General features: G+C 26.5%; 2 long non-coding RNA genes across 2 annotated transcripts; both read left to right on the forward strand.

The window, feature by feature from the left end:
• The first annotated feature begins 3,059 nt into the window (after positions 1-3,059).
• LOC135922055 (uncharacterized) lies at positions 3,060-9,982 on the forward strand. The gene is made up of 3 exons (XR_010570712.1): positions 3,060-3,099; positions 4,050-4,092; positions 9,942-9,982. It is a non-coding gene; the product is annotated as an uncharacterized LOC135922055 (long non-coding RNA).
• A 5,129-nt stretch (positions 9,983-15,111) lies between these two features.
• LOC135922057 (uncharacterized) lies at positions 15,112-16,488 on the forward strand. Its single transcript, XR_010570713.1, has 5 exons — positions 15,112-15,351; positions 15,416-16,035; positions 16,079-16,172; positions 16,211-16,316; positions 16,456-16,488. It is a non-coding gene; the product is annotated as an uncharacterized LOC135922057 (long non-coding RNA).
• The last annotated feature ends 6,946 nt before the right edge of the window (positions 16,489-23,434 follow it).

Genomic DNA, 23,434 nt, shown 5'->3' on the forward strand with positions numbered 1-23,434 from the left:
ACAAAACCTATGCCATTATTTAGAGTCTTAATTGATCCTAATTGATCTTCAAACCAGACATCAGCAGAATTAAAGGTTTTTGAGTTATAAGCAAAATAATGAAAGTGCGAAGATTTGCAGCTGTAAGAATGATTTGAGGATCAATTACCGAAACTTATATCATTGTATAGCCCGTTAATTGATCCTAATTGATCTTCTATCCGGAAAGCAGCAGAATGAACCGTTACTGAGTTATGAGCAAAATAAGAAAGTGTTGGCACTTTGCCAAAACCGAAAATATAAAAGATTACGATCTGAAACTTGGCAATTATTTAAGCTTTAATTTGTGCGTTAATAATATCCAAACCGGATATCGATATCACTAACCATTGAGTTATGACCTGTTTTTATAGCGTGAAGTTGTAAGAATTTTTTTAAAAAGTGAGGATCAATTACCAAAATATATGCCAAAGTGTGGTGCGTTAATTGATCCTCCAGAATCTTTAAACCGCATATCAACAGAATGAACCGCTCGTGAGTTATAAGCAAAATAGAAAAGTATTGGCACTTTGCCAAAATTAAAAATTTAAGCAATCATTTTTTTAGTTATAGCCAATATTTAGTACCATAATTGATCCTCCATATTCTTTAAACGGAATGTCAAAAAAATTAAAGGCTATTGAGTTATAAGCAAAATAATGAAAGTGCGAAGATTTGCAGCTGTAAGAATGATTTGAGGATCAATTACCGAAACTTATATCATTGTATAGCCCGTTAATTGATCCTAATTGATCTTCTATCCGGAAAGCAGCAGAATGAACCGTTACTGAGTTATGAGCAAATTAAGAAAGTGCTGGCACTTAGCCAAAACCGAAAATATAAAAGATCACGATCTGAAATTTGGCAATTATTTAGGCTTTAATTTGTGCGTAAATAATTTCCAAACCGGATATCGATATCACTAACCGCAACCGAGTTATGACCTGTTTTTAAAGCGTGAAGTTGTAAGAATTTTTTTAAAAAGTGAGGATCAATTACCAAAATATATGCCAAAGTGTGGTGCGTTAATTGATCCTCCAGAATCTTTAAACCGCATATCAACAGAATGAACCGTTCGTGAGTTATAAGCAAAACAAAAAAGTATTGGCACTTTGCCAAAACTGCCAAAACCGAAAATAAAAACGATCATGTTTTGAAACTTGGCAATTATGTAGTATTCAATACGTACATTAACAATCACCAAACCGGATATCGATATCACTAACCAATACCGAGTTATAACCGTTTTAAAAACGTTAAGTTGGCGGAAATATTTAAGCAGTAAGAACGATTTGAGGATCAATTACCGAAACTTATACCATTGTATAGCCCGTTAATTGATCCTAATTGATCCTGATAAACCCATGTCACATCCTTCATAAAAATGTAATTTCAAAAACCACATCACTTTTCAATATGACCTATTGTAAGTATTTATCTCAAAACACATATTTCTTTTTTTCCTTTCTTTTAAATAAAAATGGTCAACAACTTTTATAATAATTTCTATAAAATAATTAATACATAAAGTTAGAGTAGACATATCCATGGTCTTGGTATTTTTTTAAACTAAGACCTAAAAGCTCTTTTTATGGTTGCCTCCACGCGGCTAAGAGCGGTAACATAAAAAGGTGAAAATTGATTATTTTCCACCTTTTTATGGCTAAAACCATAATATTAAAACTAAACATTAAAATAAAGATCAAAAGCAATATATTAATAAATTATAGTATTTATTTTATTTTACAGATAAAGTCTTCAGACGAATCAAAGACGATATTGGGAACGATAATAGTCTTTACAATTCGCTTAACCGTCACTTACAGTGAAACGATACACATGTTTAAATATACTATAAAAGGGGGTAAACAAAATAAGATTTTATTTTTAATAGAATAAAGATTGAAATTAAATATGGACAAGCAATTAATTAAGAAGATTTATAGTTGATTAATCATTATAAAAAAAATGTGTTAAAATTTAATTCAAAATAAAAAATTAAAATACTTACATATTAATTATTTTTAATTTTTCTTAAATAATAAAAAAAAATGTTTAATATAGAATCTTTATTATCCAATAGTAATACTAATTTTTCCAATTTAAATGAAAACTCCCAATCTTCGTCGAGAATTCAAAGACCAAAAAGAATACACAAATATTGGAATAAAGAAAAATTAGATATATTTACCAAAATGTTATCAATGCCGGAAGAACAACAAATGTTTGATAAATTTTAATTATAATTTTTATGTATTAATTATTTTATCGAAATTATTATAAAAGTTTATAGTGTTATCATATTTTTATCGAAATAAATGGATATACAAAATAGATTACATTTAAGAAATTCTAAAATATTTTCAAATATTAAAAAGACTTTTTACAAAAAATGATTTAGAATTTTAAATGAAATTTAATCAAATATCTTACTTGAGCATTCTCAAAGAAAATAAGAAAAAAATTCATTTTTCATCACAAATTATATATATGTAACACATTTCTTTTTATAATGATTAATCAACTATTAATCTTCTTAATTAATTGCTTGTCCATATTTAATTTCAATCTTTATTCTATTAAAAATAAAATCTTATTTTGTTTACCCCCTTTTATAGTATATTTAAACATGTGTATCGTTTCACTGTAGTATTGCGGACATATATTACATTAACACTATCATGACTATTAACATCTTATTTTTATTAAAAAAAATTATAAACTTGGCTGCTCTGAGTAATTTACAAAATAACAAGTTTTTATTAGTTTCCTAAAGAAACACGACAACTGTATTTTTTTTATACTTCACTCTTTATTATCCCCCCCCCCCCTTTTAACTAATTTTTTGTAAATTCACTAGAATATTAATATATTTTAATTTTTTTTTATTCATTTCCTATTTTTATTTATAATCTTATAAAATTTATGATTTATAATTTACTTTTTATATAAAAACATATGTCATAATCCAAAATCATGATAAATGTAAATCTCATTTTATTTTATATTATCAAAAAGAAATAAATTTTGAAAAGAGGATAAAAATAACACATTAACCTTACTATATTCTTACATAACAAAGTAAAACATTAACATTAAGCCTCTTTTTTACTATTAAAAATTTAATTAATATATCTAAAAGACCTGCAGACTCCAGTCACTACCCAGAATTTTTTATAATATATCCGCGCCGGGCCTATTTTTTATAAAAATTTATACATTATGTCTAATGTAATTTTAAAAAATTCGTAGCCGGACCTGAAAATTATTTTTTAAAATAATAAGGGCCGGGCCTAATCTGAATAAGTATAGCGTATTCTGAATCTTATAATTATAGACTTTTTGAAATAATTAATATATATTTTATATAGACTTTATTTTTTTAATAAATTAATTATAAATAAATTTTTTTGTCCCAACCTTGACAGACTCTGTGTACGTTGGGACACACATGTGTGATAGTAGGGAAACTCATAAAATAGAGGTCTAAATAAATTTAAACATTTAAAATCAGTTATCAAGTATACTATTAGCAAATTTATTGTAATTCATAACCAATAACGATATTAAATAAAATTTAGCAAAATTTAGGAAATTTATTTTGATTTTACATAAAAATAGTGAAAAATAATAGAAGCCAAACATTTTTATTGTAATTCCGCATTAATAGTAAATGAAATAAGCTGAAATGGCGTGTCCAAATTATATATAAATAACATCTAAAATCATATGAATTCATGTTTATTGATTATGAAAATTTGTAAGATTGAAAAATAGGAGCCTTTCCTTGTATCTTGCATATTTGCGACATAAAAGTTTTATAGTTTTTTATTAGATCATATTTAATGATTTAAAGCATATAATTAATATATAAAATCATTTATAAAAAAAATGAGAACATTATCCACAATCTATGCAAATAAAGTTAGGATTAACTGCAGCATATTTCATAAATTTATTAAGATATTATTTTTTTAAACTATTTATAGAATAATTAAATTGATATTTATTGTTTTTTTTTAACAAAAAAGTATAGCCTTCTCGTCTCACAACGTCAAAACTAAAAGATTCAAAGTACATATAACTTATATTTAAACATATATTTTTGTTTTTCAATTGGATTTCCTCATATAAACTATGTTAAAAAAAAATTAAAAATGAATATAAATTTAAAAATATATGATTGGTTAGTTGAACCATTAACAAATATTACAATTTTTTAAAATATTTTATAATAAAATTATTTTTTATATTTGTTTTTAAAAATATTTTTAAAAAATTTAAAAACGTGAGAAAAAGTGTGAGACTAAACGTGATTATTTTAATTTACTCAAAAACGTAAGGAAAGCGTGAGGTGTCAGAAAACGAGAGTAAGTAAAAAATTTGGTAAGAAATCGTGAGAATTACGGCTAAATCGTGACATCGGGCAACCCTGTATGAGCTAGATGATATTATGTGAAAGTTGTTTATCTGGTAAGTCAAAACATAGTATGTATTAACAAGCCATATACTATGTGTTAACTGGCCATTATATATTATATAAGTATTTTAATATACCTATTAAATAATACAATATGAAATACTTGCAGACATTTCTTATATATTTCCTCATTTTTTAGATAAATAAAAATAAATTATACTATAATACAGTGTATTATCCAGGATTTTCCTATAGGGGGGGGGGTTTAGGGGGGCCTTTGCTTCCCTAACCTATAATTTTAAATAATTATTAGATATTAGTAATAAAATTTTTTTTTTTAAATTTTGCTTTTTAAAGCATTTGCGTTTATCTGTAAAGACATTTTAGGGAATATAGTTTTATATTTTATGAATAAGAATTTTATATCAGGATTTTCTTTAAAAATACTAATATTTTTATATTTTATAAATAAATTATTTCAAATTTGTTGAGTAGAAAAATTTAAATCATGATTAACAAGCATATAGTTGAAGACTATTATAATTCATCAAATAATATTTGTATTAATAATTTATTTCATTAAAAATGTTGGATGTTATCTTTTAAAATATAAAATTACAATTATAAACATTAGTTTAGTATATGGTGAATTCCATATCAAATCAACCAAAAAAAGTCGATTCTCAACCCGACCCCCTTCAATTTTTCTTAAATTTTGCATAATGGTAGTATATACTATAACTAAGAAAAAAATGAAATTTTACCTCCCAACAAGGTTTACTCGCTAAGATATGGGTGTTTAAAACGCGGAAAAATAGTACATTTTTGACAAAATGTGCCTCATTTATTTTCAAATATCTCGAGAAATAATTAAGTTAGAAAAATAATTTAAATTTTATTATACATCCGGTTTTGGACATTCATAATTTGATGAATGTCCAAAACCGGATGTATAAAACCGGAAATGGCCATAGAAAAAAAAAGGTATAAGCGGGTAAGCCTTTTTGGGAGGTAAAATTTCATTTTTTTCTTAGTTATAGTATATACTACCAGTATGCAAAATTTAAAAAAAATTGAAAGGGGTCGGGTTGAAACCTTGGTTGATTTGCTATGGAATTCACCATATATATCCTTAAATGTTTTACAATGTTGCAAGTTGAGGTAATGCTAACTTAAATTTTCGTATTTACATGGCAAACCTGTTTCTGTCAGAGATTTGTTTACTTTATTATAAGATATTATTTTAAAATTTATTATCTAAATTAGCCATGGAAAAATGTCTGAACTGGTTGACGCTTCATTGATTATTATTTTTTCATCTTCATCGCTATTTTTATTAATCTAAATATATTTTTAAAATTTGTATAATAAAATAATATTTACCACTTCCATTGAAAATAAAAATAGCAGAATCCTTGAGATGCATTGTAATATCAAAATTTGTCTGCTTTATTGATAAACGCGGACATAATATTTAATGAATATATATTAAAGTTCTAATATTATACATATATTATTAAACTAGTCTTAATATTTTTTAATATATATATTTAAATTATATGCTCATATGAAAAAAAATAAATTTGGCACCAATATTTTTTATTTAAAGTATAAAAAAGCGTTAAATATAAGTATATCTAAATAATCTTAAAAAATATCTAAAAATAGATACAGATACCTATAAAATAATATCTAGATACAGATATTATTATAAATAAAAATCTATCTAGGTACAGTTACCTCATTTTTGTATCTAGATATAACAACTTTGTAAATTAATATCTTACTTATCTTTTTGCTAAATATTCATAAGATTATTCATAATTTGAAATTTCAACAAATGGTGTGACTGTGTGCATAGAAGGCCAATCAATATATGGCCAGAGAGTACTCATCTAATAAAATTCATCGCCTTTATATTTCTATTAAAATAAAACTTGTAAGCTATAATTTTTTGTGTGAATAATGCTTAATGCCTCAGGATAATATTTATAAAAAATATCAGTAATCTTAATTAGTATTTTTTTAACAATATAACATCATGTGTAACCTAATTTTTCCAGATAGAAGTATTAAACCGTTATAAATTGTTTTTTATTGGATTGCTCTATTCAATAAATGAACTTAGGCAAGGTACATAACATAATAATACACATTATGACATAATTATATATAATTCGGTCATAATAAGTATAAAGTTAAAGGGTTTCAAGCCTAGCCATTTATGCCACATTTGACCTATATTTGAGGAGAGATTTTTATTAAGTAGTGTATCACAATGCTCGGTGATATCAAATTAATCACAATATATGTTTTAATTTCACAACTTAGATATATATATATACTAATTTTAAAAATATTTTGATTTAGGATCTTTTTGTGCAAGGTTTGTCATATAAATATCAAGAGTACGACACCATCCATTGCATGCGAACAGTGTAATGGGTGGATTCATTCTAAATGTTTGAATTTACAAGGCAGAGTTTTTAAATTATGGGGGAATATCGATGCCCCATTTTATTGTTGCGATTGTTATAATATTTCAGATGCGCTATATAAGCTAAAAAATGAGAGTAATATTAAAACTGCCGATAACGAGTTAAGACTTTTAGCGCTTTATAAAAAAACACCGCAACGTATTAGGAAACTAAGTAATTTTATTATAGATAACGTATCATATAATATCCTAAAAGATTATAAGAGAAATGATATATTATCGGAATATACTCCCTTATGGGTAGTGGGGGACGGTAATTGCTTATATAGAGCTATATCGGTAGCTCTATACGGCATACCAAGTGAGCATATTTATATCAGACTGATAACAGCTATTGAGATAATTAAGAATCGTGATTATTATGAAAAAGATAACCCAAAATATATTTTAAAAGATGATGTTCTAGATTTTGAACGATCTTTTGATGATATTTTAAATACAGTATTAGATTTAACAGAGTGGGCTACTATTGTACAGATTTACGCGACTAGTGCTGCTTTTAAGATCGCTATAAGATCTGAAATGGTAACTCAAGATAAAAGTTATAATAGGATTATATACGGTAGAGGGGTCCCACTTTATCGACATAACGATATAGCCATTCTTTGGACATCATATGAATATACTAAAAAAACAAATATTAATCATTTCGCGGTATTGTTTAATAAAGATGATATAATTTCATCAAATAATGATATAAACGAGTTTAATCTAGTTAAGGATGAAGAAAAAGATAAAGATATTTCATCAGATTATCATATATACGACGTTTTTAATGGAGATGATATAATTTCATCAAATAATGATATAAACGAGTTTAATCTAGTTAAGGATGAAGAAAATAAAGATATTTCATCAGATAATCATATATACGACATTTTTAATGGAGATGATATAATTTCATCAAATAATGATATAAACGAGTTTAATCTAGTTAAGGATGAAGAAAAAGATAAAGATACTTCATCAGATAATCATATAAACGACGTTTTTAATGGAGATGATGATATTAAGCTGAAAATCTCAGAATATATATCGAATAATAAACGAATAGATGATAAAAATAATTTAGACGTTAATATTCCTGAAAATATAATATTAGACGAAAAATTGGAAGGTTTACATTTTAAAAATTTTGACAGCCTTACCTTAGTAGAGATGTTAATAAACCCTTCAAATATAGTGCAATGTATACCTCGTGGTATAAAAAATAATGTTTTTTTTACGGTTATGAAAACTAAGAAAAAAACAATGCAAACATCATATGACGATGATTGCGGCGCTTGGACTGGAAAGAAAACATCCTCTACCAAGCGATATTTTGTAATAGAAGATACGATAAAAGGACCGTATCTCCTCATGGAAAATAAGTTGTATAAAAGTTATAATAGTTATAAAAAAAAATTGAGTATAGATATCGATTTATCATCAGCTAATGTGATTATATTATATAGATATTATACTAGTTTAAAACGAGATACTAATTATGCTAGAAGAATATCCTACCTGATAGGTATGTCGCCAAATGTAAATATTAAATTAGAGGATATATTTATAGTTGAATATTTTGGGGTTTATCCCGGAAATATTCGTCACGGTAATGTTAAAAATTATGATGAGGTGTATACTAAAACACCGACAAATGTCCTTAACTCTATAAAAGAGAAAATTGCGGATAAAGGTGTTCAAGACATTTATAAAGATTCGATTTTTAATGAAGACATTAATGAGTCTGCTAGAGATATAAAACAAATTCGGAATATTAAGTATAATATTAAACGTAAAAATCAAAAAGGATATACAGCCAATTTTTCCGATCAAGTTTTATTAATTCTTAAGGATATGAATAAATATCCGATGGTGAAAAATATAAATATAACTCGCAGGAAGTTATTTCAATTATATTATACACACCATTTATGATACAAAATGTGAAATATATGTGTCATCAAAATGAACCATGTATATTAGGTGTAGATAAAACTTACAATTTATCAGAGTTATTTGTTACGGCAACAATATACAAACATAGAGCAGTTTGTAGAAAACAAGGCGGAAACCATCCTATATATATGGGCCCTATATTTTTGCATGGTAAATCTAATTTCGAGACATTTAATTATTTCTTTTCCCATTTACGGCACCTCTTTACCAAACATGATATCAATGTTGATAATCTAATATTTGGTAGCGATGAGGAATTCGCCATGATAGCTGCAATTAGAAATAATTTTGAAACATCGGACCATTTATTATGTTACGTGCGTGTGAGAAGAAATATCATAAGATATTTAAGAGACAAACAGGGAGTCGATGTAAATCATCGCTAAAAAATTTTACGTGATATATTTGGCAAAGAGGGACTAGTATTTTCGATAAATGATGAGATGTATCGTAGATTGTTGCAATTAAAATCATATTGCATCGAAAAAAGATATAATTCATTTATGAATTATTTAAATAAAAAATTACAGGATAATTTATTTGCTTATATTTATAAGCCATTACAGAAAAAAATAATTATAAATTTATGGTCGAATAACGATTGTGAATCGTTTAATAGTATGTTAAAATCTTTAGTAGATAGAAAGACGTCGGCTTTACACATTTTAATTGAAAAAATAGCCAATAAGAATAGGGTTCAAGAAAAAGAACTTGAACGGGCAGTCATTGGATTGGGCCAATTTGTTGTTGTTGACAGTTATAAGAAATTTATTTTGGGAAAAAATTGGGATAAAATAAGTGTCGAAGAACGTCGTCATCGTCTCATCGCAATGATGAAAGGACGGATTATAAATGATGATGATATTATATCGACCTGCGGTCAATTAAAATTAACCAAACCTAAAGGGTCTAAAAAACCGACACAGTATAAAAAAATTAAAGTAAAGCATATGGATGCTAATTTTTAAATAGTTTGTATATATTTGTTTTATTTTATTATTTTTATATGACATCCACATTCCGTGTTGACAATTATTTGGGATGATTGACGGATCATTGGAGTCGGACAATAGGCTGGAGGAGGCCAGACTAGAAGCTTTCAGGCTATATTGGCAAATGCTTAATATAGCGAGACCTACTCGAGACAGACGGTCTCGTAGGTCGGGTAGCCCAAGAAGGGGCTATGGTACCTACAGGTACGGAGAAAGAGAGTCTTTCTCGGGAGGCGCCAGGGAAGCCTCGGGCTATTGGAGATGTGAGGGAAATCATTATATAAGATACTGTCCAGAGCTGCGCCGAACCTATTATGATGTTTTGGAGACAAACCTCACCCCAGTGCGCCCAACTAATCGTCACTTTTTGGAGACAAACGACAAGGCGCACTTCTGCCCCCTCCCTAACGGCGCCCATTCCAGCCGTGCCGATTCACGTATGGGCGCTCATTCCAGCCGGGCCGATTCCCGTATCGGCAACACCACCGAGCCCAAGTTAACAGGTTGACTTGGCGTCGGAGGTTAATATGCTTGATTTAAACGTCACGTCTAATGACCATCATATAGAAGATGAGTTATTAGACTAGGACAAATAAATTTTTTGTTTAATATTTTTTTTGTTTAATATTTTTTTTTTAAATTAATGTAAACTTTTTAATATATTATATTTTGGTTATATTTCAGGTTTAAAATTTTAAACCTATTATATATCCATGGTCTTGGTATTTTTTTTAAACTAAGACCTAAAAGCTCTTTCAACTGGTTGCCTCCACGTGGCTAAGAGCGGAAACATAAAATATTTTTATGGCTAAAACCATAATATTATAACTATAAAATATATTAAATATAAGATCAAAAGCAATAGCGGGACAAATCATTAATATAGTATAAATAATGTAATATTGTTTAGCTAATATTAGAGAAAGTTTGTACAGTTAGAACAATGCATCCAATTTTTTTTTGTAATAACAATATAAATAGTTATTTTTAAGTTTAAATATTACCAATTATTAAAGTCCTATAATTTGAAATTTTTGACTATAATTATTGAAGGTAAAAAGGCATATAAAAATAAATATATTATATTATTATATAAACTATAAATAGATATCGAAGATGAAAACAACATCATATTATAGTTTGGTCAATGATTGAAATTGGAAAACTAAATCGTGATACGTCGGAAACAACATTCTATAAAGACTACCGTGATTGAAACACCCACATTATTTTACAACAAACGAATATTTACATTTTTTTACCTATTACGATTGTATATAATAATATGTAATATAAATGGTATTTTATTAAAAAATATGTTTTAGTAATCTTATTATATTTAATAAATTGTATATTACTTGAAATAATAAATATATATTTATCTGATTAATAAAATTATTTGTTTTATAAATTTGGTGAATATAGTAGGAGAGACTGCGGTTATTCTAACCTATTTTTAAAAAATTGGCTATAGTTTCTGGTTTTTTTTTACATAATATAAAAAATAAAATATGATTAGATACCGAAAACAATACTTTATAAAGGGGCCTTATAAAAAAATTTAAGAATATATTTATTTTTTTTAAATTTTATTTTTTGTAAAAATCAAATATATGTCTAACAATCCCCAATAGCGGGGTGAGGCAAACCACTTCAAGGGGCTTCCTAAACCATTGGTTTTTTAAGGCCATAATAAATTGAAATGTATTTTTATTTATTAATAATGATACAAATAGAATAATTTTGTTGTATTGTAGTATATAGGCTTATTTTATATAAAAATTGAAACTTAATTTTGGTTAATTTAATAAACATTTTGGACATAAAAAATAAAGATCTTAAGGAGAGATTATGATAGCATAAATCCTAAACACCAATTATAAAATAGACATGAATTGCCTTTACAAGATTTTGAAATTTTTTTCATTATTAACTGCTTTAATTGACTTGTATGGTTTAGCAAGCGCCGCTAGCTCTAAATTTACAAATTATGATTGAAATATTATCTAGATATAATAAATACACATTGAACATTTCCAAATTATAGAAGAGTGTTTAAAATTAACTATAAAATTTAATTTACATATAAATGATTATATATTATAATTAAAATTCTATCATGTAAAAATCTTTTGAAAACTTCATCAAAATTTTATTTCTTAAATAAAATTTTTAATAATTTAATATTTCAAAAGATTTTTTGTCTATAGATGTAAACTAATATAGGATATTAATTTTGAAATGAGATTAAGTGGTTTGCCAAGCCCGGGGTCCTAACCCCAGTCTCCCATATACAAAACATATAAAATGATAAATTTTAACTATTAATGTAAGATTAGAAAGTTATTTTAAAAAACTTATTACTAACATAAATGAAAAATAAATTAATAATTATAATATTTTCTAATTCATCAATCAGATTTAGAACATTCAACTTTGTTTGATTTTTTAGCTTTTTAACACATTGATTTAATATATGATATATATCTATCTATCTATAAATGTAATCAAGAAATGAACGTTTTCGTATCTTGGTAATGTTAATTTTTTTTCTATCAACTTACCTATCTTCTTAACGTTAATTTCACTTTCCTATCTCCTAATGTTAAAATTTTTTTTTTCTATCAACTTTCCTATCATCTTAATGTTAAATAAATCGAGAGCTATTATTATCTCGCTAATGTTAAAAATTTTTTTTTTTAATTTTTCATGGCAAAACGGGATTCGAACTCGCAACTTATCGTTCGGAAGGCATACTTTCTAACCATTGAGCCCCTCCGTCAATTTTATATTTTGATATATTTGTATATATATATTAAAAAAATTTTTTTATAAAATTAATTTAATTTAATCAGAATGACGGGGTTGATGGGTAATTACTAATTAGTTAGGTGTATACGATACTAAATATGCTTTATTAATATATTTCATAAAAATATTAATATTTAGGAGAAAAAGAAGGTAAAAATGTTGCAATGTAAGGGTATTAGAAATATCATAATTTACATTTATGATAGAAATCAACTTGGGTAAAATTTAAAATAGATATCCTTGAAAATTTTTTAATTTTAAATATGGGCTAGACATTGGCTTTATTAAATATTTTATTTGAATTCTCAACTACCAAAATTATTCTGAATCTCCTTGAAAAGCTAAACATGAATCTGCTTTTATTTTTTAAAAAAAACGGTTTTTTGACCGGGGACGCGTAGTGTTTTTGAAAAAAAAAGTGTTTTTTGAAAAAATCACTAAGTTATAAAATAGTTTAAAATATAATATTTACATATTCTGTATTCTTTTAATGAGCTAAATATGAATCCGTTTTGATTTTTTTAAAAAAACTGTATTTTGACCGGGGACGCGTAGGGACGCGTAGTTTAGCCAAAAAAAAATTTTTTTTTATTAATACCATTTTCTGAATCTCCTTGAAAAGCTTAACATGAATCTGCTTTTATTTTTTAAAAAAAACGGTTTTTTGACCGGGGACGCTGTTTTTGAAAAAATCACTAAGTTATAAAATAGTTTAAAATATAATATTTACATATTCTGTATTCTTTTAATGAGCTAAATATGAATCCGTTTTGATTTTTTTAAAAAAACTGTATTTTGACCGGGGACGCGTAGGGATGCGTAGTTTAGCCAAAATAATTTTTTTCGAAAAAATTTTTTTTTAAATTTTTTTTTATTAATACCATTTTCTGAATCTCCTTAAAAAGCTAAACATGAATCTGCTTTTATTTTTTAAAAAAAACGGTTTTTTGACCGGGGACGCGTAGTGTTTTCGAAAAAAGTGTTTTTTGAAAAAATCACTAAGTTATAAAATAGTTTAAAATATAATATTTACATATTCTGTATTCTTTTAATGAGCTAAATATGAATCCGTTTTGATTTTTTTAAAAAAACTGTATTTTGACCGGGGACGCGTAGGGACGCGTAGTTTAGCCAAAAAAAATTTTTTTGGAAAAAATTTTTTTTTAAATTTTTTTTTTATTAATACCATTTTCTGAATCTCCTTAAAAAGCTAAACATGAATCTGCTTTTATTTTTTAAAAAAAAAGGTTTTTTGACCGGGGACGCGTAGTGTTTTTGAAAAAAAAAGTGTTTTTTGAAAAAATCGCTAAGTTATAAAATAGTTTAAAATATAATATTTACATATTCTGTATTCTTTTAATGAGCTAAATATGAATCCGTTTTGATTTTTTTAAAAAAACTGTATTTTGACCGGGGACGCGTAGGGACGCGTAGTTTAGCCAAAAAAAAATTTTTTTGGAAAAAATTTTTTTTTAAATTTTTTTTTATTAATACCATTTTCTGAATCTCCTTAAAAAGCTAAACATGAATCTGCTTTTATTTTTTTAAAAAAAAGGTTTTTTGACCGGGGACGCGTAGTGTTTTTGAAAAAAAAAAGTGTTTTTTGAAAAAATCACTAAGTTATAAAATAGTTTAAAATATAATATTTACATATTCTGTATTCTTTTAATGAGCTAAATATGAATCCGTTTTGATTTTTTTAAAAAAACTGTATTTTGACCGAGGACGCGTAGGGACGCGTAGTTTAGCCAAAAAAAAATTTTTTTGGAAAAAATTTTTTTTTAAATTTTTTTTTTATTAATACCATTTTCTAAATCTCCTTAAAAAGCTAAACATGAATCTGCTTTTATTTTTTAAAAAAAAAGGTGTTTTGACCGGAGACGCGTAGTGTTTTTGAAAAAAAAAGTGTTTTTTGAAAAAATCACTAAGTTATAAAATATTTTAAAATATAATATTTACATATTCTGTATTCTTTTAATGAGCTAAATATGAATCCGTTTTGATTTTTAAAAAAAAACTGTATTTTGACCGGGGACGCGTAGGGAAGCGTAGTTTATTTTTTTAAAAAATAAATTTTTGTAAATTTTATATAGTTACCGTATTTTTTTTAAATTAAAAAAAACATTTTCTAACTCATCTTATAAAGCTTAATAAGATTTCCTATTAATAATAATAAAAATAAGTCGTTTTGACCGGGGACGCGTAGTTTTCGGGGACGCGTATTTTAGTCATTCCCCTAAAAAAATGATTCTAAGACTATCCCTCCTTTTAATTTTTTAAAATATAGTTTAACATAATTCAGATTATTTTATTTAGATAATGGGAGTGTGCTGTCTTCAGAATTGTATGGCACCATTATTTATATATTGATGATAGATCAGTAAAATAAAAATAATGAAATAAATTAATGAACAAACTTATAGAATGTTTGATTATCTGAATTCAAGAAATTGTCTTGGGAAGGGATATAAAGCCCCGCTACATATAAATATGATTCCAGAATATCAAATTCATTTTGATAAGTGTATTCAAACCTTAAAATCTTTAAGGTTAACAAATGGTGAATACGTTTATAAATCTTCAAAAAAAACATGTGTAGAGGGGCTTATTCTTTCCATGACAAGTATCCTGAAAAAGGAGTTATTAATTGGAGAAAATCCTAAAATGAAGTATTATATTTAACTTATAACAAGAGTTATTCATTAAATTTCAATATAATAATATTTTTTTAAGGTTCTTTTTAACGTATAAAACATCACAAGATCATTTAGAATTATATTTTTGTAGTATTCGTAGCGGGAGTGGATTTAATGATAATCCATCAGCTTATCAACTACAATCTGCTGTTCGCACTACATTAATGGTGAAATTAGATCCAACAATCATGGGAAATAGCATTTCCTTAGATAATACACAAGTATTATGTTCAAATTTTCAAAATAATCATGATAATGATGTTAACATTATCAAACCTATAGCCAATCTAGTACCCATACCCACCACTTCATCTTATTATTTTAGAAACACAAACCCACATATCCCGAAATTATCTTTATATTTAGATAATGTATCAACTTATATAACGGGATATATTGTACACCAACTTATTAAAGAAAAAAAGCAACGTTGTGATGTTTGCATTACAGCAATGGTTAGTGATTCTTATAATGATAATAATATCAATAATATGCTAATAAATATTAAAAATAATGGGGGGGGGGTTGGTGATACCTTCTACTAGTATGTCCAAACTATGCAGAATATGTGAAAGTTCATTTAGAACTTATCAAAATGAAATCACACATAAAAATATTTTAAAAAAATGGAAGTATTAATTTTTTCCAAAATAATAGGTACAAATATTTAAAAGAAATGAATTTAATATTTTTTTAATAGGCACAAATCTCTTTATTGATCTTTGTGATCATATCATTGAACATGAAATTGGGTACAGCCATTTTCAAATTCTTGTAAAATTAATTGTTCAAAAGTAACCAATTATTAGATTTTATACTATTTTTTTTAAAGATATTTAAATATTAGATTTTATCATTTTGCTGACTTAAGAAACCAGGAATTGAGAACTGGTATGCGACAGAATCTTACAAAAGCAATACAATTTAATAATCAATAAGTCATATATATAAATATATATATCTTCTATTATATTTTAAATATTATATTGTATAAGGAATGACCAGATATTAGGCATATTATAAAAATTATGATCTTATATATTATCTATGCTAATTAATTATATTAATTTTTTATAGGTGATGATATAATCAAAAATGATGAAAATGTACTAAAAAATAATATGAAAGTGAATTGTTACAATATCTTTTCCTTTTCAAGGCCTATACATTTATATCATTATATACTTATTAAATATACTTTAAATAAATGATTTATATAATATAATTTATACTCAAGCAAAAAATGATATTATTACATTATGTATTTATTGAAAAAAATAAAAGATATTTTTTTATTTGTCATTTATAATTAAGATGAAATAATCAAAACAAAACAAATGATCAATTATGAAGAGAATCTTAATAGTATATACTTTTGGAGTTATCTTTAGTTCTTCCTTTATAATAAAATTAATAATACAAAATAAAAAAATTAACAGCACCTTCTCTTATTAGTAACAAAATTTGTAGATTTTATTTAATTTTATCTATACAGGTCTATTTTTTACATAAACTTATGAGTGATTATTGTTTTAAGTTATAAGCTACTATTTTACATAAAATTTAAAGTACCAGCTACTGCAATAAATATAGGTGCATCTATGATATTTATTATTAAGACAGGAATCATAAAAGATTATATATGTAAAATATAAAAATAATATATTTATTATTTTTAATTAAAAGATTCTATAAATGAACAACATGTGTGTAACAAGATTTTTATTGTAATATCTAGTGAATTTGATAAAACTATAAAAGCTAGTATTCTTGGAAATGAGGGGTGGTATTGTGGCTTTTTATATATGTATATCTTGAGTCTTATATTTTAGATTACTAATAAAATGAATTGAAGAAGCTAAAATCATCAGTTGAGGTGAGAATTTATTTTGTATTGATATAGATAATTTAAAAATAATGATCGAGGCATTTGATCCATATGGGTTAAAGGAATCTGGGTGGTAAGGTTAATTGGAGATTATTTATTGGATTTTTTGAAGGTATAATAGATAGAGGTATGGAATATTTTGCATGAAGGGTGGTATTGTGGCTTTAAATATGTATATCTTGAGTCTTATATTTTAGATTACTAATAAAATGAATTGAAGAACTTGCTAAAATCATCAGTTGAGGTGAGAATTTATTTTGTATTGATACCGAGAATTTAAAAATATAATAATAATGATGAGGCATTTGATCAACGTTCAAGCTACAAAATGGCGCTACAGCTGATTGCAATGTGAGGACGTTTTTAATGAATGGCCAATCTATGTTATATATATCATTGACTCAATCTTAAATTTGGGGAGTTTTCATGGATATAGGCTACCTTACCAACCAAATCCGGCGGTATTGGTATAAGGTCACCTTCCCTAAGTGCGTTCATATCCTCTCGCTTGTCCTGCGAGCCCATCATTCAAACGCTAACAAAACATCCTGACCCCTTACTCCAACAGGCAATTGATCCATGGAAGTCATTTTCATTAGTCGATCCTCCATCGTCGGCATTACAGAAGAATTGGGATAAACCTCTAGTTGGCAACTCCGTTGCATTCCTTAAATAGAGGAGCCAACCAGAGGACCATTTTCTACTCTTCTTCATTTCCGAAGGTAGTGGATACGAATTTCTTGAAGCCTTCCCATCCCGAAACCTTGACCAGTTCCTAAGCAATGATGAGTTACGTCACGCCATCGGTCTTAAACTGAATTGCGATATGGTAATACCTTATAACTGTATCCTCTGTCAAACGTCGGTCCAAAGGCCGTCACTCTCTACACTGCAAGCGCTGTAAAGGCAGATTCATTAGGCATTCAAAATGCAATGATACCATTGCTAGGGCCTTAAAATCCGCCGGCATCCCATCAACCCTCGAACCTACTGGCCTTTACGATTTCAGATGGTAAGCGGCCCGGTGGTTCGACTATGATCCCTTGGAAGAGGAGGGAATTCCTAACATGGGATTTCTCATGCAACGATCCTCTTGCCCCCAATATAAATAGAGATGCCATACTAGATGCCGAAGCGAATATTAGCTAAATATTCGCCATCTCTTCCCGCCAATTATACATTCCTACCATTAATCGCCACTATCTTAACGTCGTTCGGCTCTCATGCCCTAGACTTCTTTAAAGAGCTAGGAAAACGGATCTCTGCTAGGACCGAGGATCCCAACGAGGGATTCTACCTACGCCAACGATTAGCCATAAATATAGTAAAATACAATTGTCTCAGCTTTATTTTTTCAATATCCGAAACGCCGTGAACATCCTATGCATAGTATAGACTTTGGCCATTTTGTTGCATATTATTATAATGTTAGCGCTAAATTTATATTAATGTATAATTAATATATGTTATTTTATTTTGTTAAATTATTTTACTAATAATGTAATAATATCTTATTATTATAATGATTATATATTTTAATATGATAAATAATTTATATTTAAATTTTAAAATGATAATATATCACAATATGTATATGAAGATATTAGTTTGCAAGATATTTATTTAGGTCTGATATTATATTAAAATTGAAATGTATTATGAAAAATCGATCACATTAATAAATTTATATTAATTCCTTCTCTTAAATTTATGTATTTATTAATCTTAATGTCAACATATTTATCAATTATACTAAATTTTTATTTTATAAAGAGAGAGCTTAGTGAATTCAATGATATTGCCAAACTAATAAAAGAATTCTCTGAAAAACAATTAAATCTTGGAAACCAAAGTGGTTGCAAATCCAAGCAACAAAATTAAATTTTTATAATCTAAACATGCTAGCCAGTGGCGTTGCTAGTAGGAGGGGGGCGCAGGGGCTCAAGCCCCCTAAAAAATTTGAATAGCCCCCTGAAGCAAAAATTTTTTTTTAATGGCTCCTTAATATCTCCTTGAGCTAAAAATAAATTTTTTTAATTGCCCTCTGAATAATTTCTTTTATAATTCTATTTAGTAATATATAGATTTAATTTTATTAAAAAATTAAAACAACTATCTTAATTTTTATTAAATGATTACTATTTTAATTATTAGATTAGATTATTACATATAAATTATACTATGTCAGCTTGCAATCAAATTCTGTGTTGAAAATATAACAATATCACTCACTAAATATTAATTTAGCTTTAACAGTTGAAGCTTAATTGACTTTTATATTTTTAAATTATTATATAACCCTAATAAATATAATCATTTATTAATTGAAAATTAATAATTTAATATTTTAGTTTAGCCGAGTTCAAAATTACTAATCAACTATATTATTAATTTTTAAATTTAATTACCATGTCTCTTCCTATACTAAAATTATTTTCAAGGTCCAAATCTAAATAAGTATAAGAGATTTATTTATAAAAATTAAGTAGACATATAGTTTATAATCCTCTATTATATATAATTTTTTATAAAATCACTTTTACAGACGTATCTGACAGTTGTTAATATTTTTTAAATTTTACTAATAAATGCTTTTGATAATAAATATAAGTAATAATTTGCATACAAATATTTAACGCCATCTATTTATTTAAAATAAAATTATAATTAAACGAATTATTACTCATCCCACAATAGATGTAATAAATTAGATATCTTTTCTTCTCTTTTTTTACGTGTTTTTAGGAAAGCTATATTTTTCTTCTTCGAAAAATAGATTTGGGTTAAATCTGGTTAAATCTTTAATACAAATATATTTTCGATATTATTACAAACTACTATATTTTAAGATATAATATACCAACTAGAGATGGTGCGACAATAATATATAAAATCTTAATTGCTTTCATGATATCACTCTGGTTCTTATTTTGTAGCTACAAAATGTTTCATTTCTAATATGGAATCCTTGCCATGTAAATAACTCAAGGCTTCAATATATTTTGATAATTTCTTCTAAAGGTTTTAATGTTTTTGTTTTATCAATTTATCACAGAATAAATTGTGATGGGTTACCATCATGAGTGTCATGGATAGGACTGCATATTAACTGTTGTAACTGTTGAAAAAAAGAAGAAATAAATTTAATATAATACATCAAATGTCAGTTATTTTCTGACAGGGGAATTAAGTTTTCCTTGGGGGAAGAAGGGGAGATGATGATCACATGATGGGTTGATGGGAAGGATTCTTTTGTTATCCATTTTGGGATGAAGAGTTTGGATTAATTCGAGAAGATGTCAGCGAGGAACTAAGAATGCTTTGGGAAATGAAGAATTAGATAATTATGATTTATGATTTGTATATTTTTTTTGTTAATGTATAGAGATTGTTGTGAGCGTTTTTTAATAAATAAAGTGGAGTCGTATTCTTATTCTTATTATTATTGAATTATGGGTTGTTATATTAACCAGCATCTATTATTTGTGTGGCTATGTAATTTAAGATTATTACTACAGCTGCTGAGAGCATATGATCGCATATTTTAGATGTTTATATAACATTGAAAATGGAAGATAATCTTTTAGAAATAAAATATCATACAATAATTTTCTCGATTACTTATCTAGCTTCCATCATGTCTTCTAAGAGAAAGTTCTAACCACCTTATAGTTTTATGATTTGGATTGGTCGTTTATATTCTCTTCTTCAAGAATTGTACATTTGGTAAGGTCTATAAATTTTTTCTTATTAGTCCATTTGTCTAAAATGGTAATAGGGAGTTATATTAGTTTCATGACCTTTTGTAAATGTAAGTTGCTAAGAATTATATTATATTATGTAGTTTTCAAAAACTATTATCAACTAAGGCATATATGAATTAATTAACCTTTTTTATTATTCTTTAGACGCAAAATCATTTTATATCAACAATCGAAAATATTTTATACTGTAATAAATAGATTTTCTATTAAAAAATATTATTTTTAGAAATGTCTTCTATTATTTTTATATGCTAGTTTATTTTGTATGCAAAATATAATCAATGACATTCAGAATAATTATTTAGAGTTAGTAAATTTTAAAATAGTATAATATATTAATATAAAACCCGGCCGAAGGCCTGGCAAAAGCGGGCCGAAGGCCCGCTAACTGGTGGGTATGGGGGCGAAGTCCCCATAAATTTTTTTTTGTTCAGCCCCCTGAGATTGTAAAGGCTAGCGACGCCCCTGATGCTAGCTATCACAAAAAACAGCTGGCAAAGTTATAGTGGAATTTATTAGTACACTTTCTAATCACTGTCACTGGTTGATTATCCTGAGAAAATGATTAAAATATTTTCTCCAACCAGAGTTGTACATTTGCTCAAAATAAAAAGATCTTGATCTTTGAAGGTAAAATTTGAAGATCTTTTATTTTTTAAAAATTTTGTGTAACGATCTTCAAAGATCTTCATGATATTTATTTTTTTTACCCCTTTATTAAAAGCCCAGATGTTTTTCAATTTTAATAATATAATATTTCTTTTATGTTTTATACATCTCCTCCTGCCTTGATGAAAATTGAAAAATATCTGGGCTTTTAATAAAAAGGTAAAAAAATAAATATCATGAAGATCTTTGAAGATCGTTATACAAAATTTTTAAAAAATAAAAGATCTTCAAAGATCTTGCTCAAATTTTTGAGTTAGATCTCGCTCAAAAATTTTCAAAGAAGATCTTTTGTACAACTCTGTCTCCAACTATATAAATTTTGTGTCATCCAACTCTGAACAACAAAATATCTATTACCTTTACAGATATGACCACAAATCTTGTATGTGATCACCATTGCTGATTGCTAAAGTAGTCATAGAAAGTATATTATATTTATATTAATTTTATAATGTTTTATTTTAGGGCTTTTATCGGTGTTACGCCCCATTAGGTATTAACCCTTAAGAGAAGATCAGTAGCTTTTGCACCGGGGTGCATAATTAGAAAGCAAACGTATGTTTTGACTAAGGAAATTATGGATATTCATAAGACTCATAAAATTAATAATAAGGTGGTGAAGATTGTGACAGAAAATGGCTCCAACGTTGTTAAGGCCTTTAAGTAATATTTATATTTAACAAAAAAAATTATTTAAAATAAATATATAATTTTTCCGGAATTTTTGGAGAAAATGAAGAAGATAGTAATCCAACTACAAGCCTATCAATTAATTTACGTTGTTGTTGTCATAATCTGAACCTAATTGCAACCACTGATGTGGAGAAGGCAGAAAATGATATCAATTTTAAGCGAACATCAGATAAACATTTGCTAATTTTCTTTAATTAACAAATCAAATATGTCCCCTAAAATGGCTGATACTGTATTGCAGACATCGGGAAGATATCTTACAAGACCTGATAGAACTCCTACCATTCAATAAAATTAATGGACAAGACTGAAAAAATTTTTCAAAAGTAGAAGAAGTTTGTGAACAAATCGGATTCACAATGTAGGAATGTTTCTTATCCAAATATATTAGTGTTGTTAATTGGGAGCCGATTTTTAAAAACAGCTAACTCAGTATTATATCCAGAAATATATTGCCCACGCCTCGAGATTTCGCTAATAGATGCTCAAACCTTTGTGCCATAATATATTTCTGGATAAAAAGTTGAGTTGGCCGTTTTTAAAAATCGGCTCAAAACGAGCTGTTTAACAACATTAAAAAATATGCATTAGTAATTTAAAGATATTTTTATTTTAATAGGTAAAATTTAAATAATAAGGTTATGAAACAATATAATTAAAGATTTTACAACGGGAGGAAAATAAGGACCAGGGATATCAACCCCAGTTCTAAACTATTCTATAGATAAATTAAATCTTTATGCAATTATTGTATATTGATAGATATCAGAGATCTGCAAAATTTATTAGAAAATTGTAATGATTATGGCAAATTTATTAAAATATTTTTGATATGACCCAATATATACCATACAGATAATGGGTCAGGTCTTACTGTAAAATTTGGAAAAGCTGAGTTTTGCTGATATCTGATTTATATGAATCAACACTTATTTAATAATAAATTAGTTATCAAATATAGATTTCCTTCACTGTATGATGAAAGTAACATATTAGCAACAATAATTAACTCAAAATTTAAGCTATTGGCCTTATATTAATC

The sequence above is a fragment of the Gordionus sp. m RMFG-2023 genome, chromosome 1 (genome assembly GCF_954871325.1).
Source record: "Gordionus sp. m RMFG-2023 chromosome 1, tfGorSpeb1-WG-v2, whole genome shotgun sequence".
Classification (NCBI taxonomy): domain Eukaryota; kingdom Metazoa; phylum Nematomorpha; class Gordioida; order Chordodea; family Parachordodidae; genus Gordionus; species Gordionus sp. m RMFG-2023.